We start from the raw sequence: 1,245 nt of genomic DNA on the forward strand, positions 1-1,245 counted from the left end.
TTCTTCTTTCATTTTGTTTCGGTCTCTTTAATTTTCTTCCCCTTTCCCTGTTCAGTGTTCTCTACTTACTACTTTATCCCTCCCTTCTTTCACGCTTTTCTACTGACTTTTTTTTCGTATCTACTTTTTGTCTATTCTACTTTCTTCACTAATTTCCATTCTCGTTCCTCCTGATTAATATTAATCCTTCAACTGCTTGAATTTCACTCATCCACACAAAATCTCTTGTGTTGCCACAACGAAGCATCATCACGATCATCATCATCATTAGAATCGAAACAGTTAACGTTAATTCCCTTCAGGGGTTAATCTGAGTTGCCGCTCTCTGTTAGCGAGTATTTTTCCTTTTTTGTGTGTGTCTCAATCCATTATATCTCAGCAACTCCATCACTTGCCAACGGCCATACCACGTTGAGTACACCGCTTCCCGTTCGATCAGCGAAGTTAAGCAACGTTGGGTCTGGTTAGTACTTGGATGGGTGACCGCCTGGGAACACCAGATGCTGTTGGCATCCCTACGTCAAGTGGGGTTGGTGGAGGATTAGTGCCCCTCCCTGTAAAACAATTAACTCTAAGCCCTTGGCCACCCTGTCTGGGATACATGGCGTCTGGCAATGAAAAAAAACTCCATCACTTAGAACACTCAATCAGAGATCAGAATACTCGTTCTCCACTGCAAGTGTCACCAGGTCTCTGGGTGGAGGCATTTTGGAGCGAGAGGGTGAGCATGGGAGGTAACTTTGAGGGCTGTAGCCACTGAGCTCTATAGTATGGAGGGGCTATCTCGGCAGCAAGCGTGTGACTTTGGCCGCCACATCGAAACACCAGCACTCGTCGCTTCCATCATGGTAATGCAATTGGAACATTGTTCTTAGTTTGTTGTTTCTGTTTCACTGTTGCTTACATGGGCTGAACAGTGGGCCATGGCACTGTTTTTTAGCGTGCAGTGGATCATGCCATTATATTTTCCGCATTTATCAGATTATTTCAAAAGGTGTGGGCATTGGCTGTAGTGCATAAACATCATCAACACCGCCCTGGACCCCTGGCAGCAAGCACACAAACTGTGCAGCGCTACCTATGAGAAAGCCCCTCCATATGATAGATTTCAGTGGCTGCAGCATACCTACCTCTCAACGAGAGCACGAATCGGTGGCTAGGGGTGGCAGGCAACGCAGATTACTGTAGGTTGACCGGTGCCAGTAGGGGCTGCCCTACTCTCACTTCCCCCTTGTCACACTAGGC

The 1,245-nt window shown here is 46.6% G+C and overlaps 1 non-coding gene across 1 annotated transcript; it reads left to right on the forward strand.

Annotated features, from left to right (window-relative positions):
- The first annotated feature begins 393 nt into the window (after positions 1-393).
- On the forward strand, positions 394-512 carry LOC145405719 (5S ribosomal RNA). The gene has a single exon (XR_013898445.1). It is a non-coding gene; the product is annotated as a 5S ribosomal RNA (ribosomal RNA).
- The last annotated feature ends 733 nt before the right edge of the window (positions 513-1,245 follow it).

Source organism: Coenobita brevimanus, chromosome 67 (genome assembly GCF_032717465.1).
Source record: "Coenobita brevimanus isolate Jiangsu-jjx chromosome 67, ASM3271746v2, whole genome shotgun sequence".
NCBI classification, from domain to species: Eukaryota; Metazoa; Arthropoda; class Malacostraca; order Decapoda; family Coenobitidae; genus Coenobita; species Coenobita brevimanus.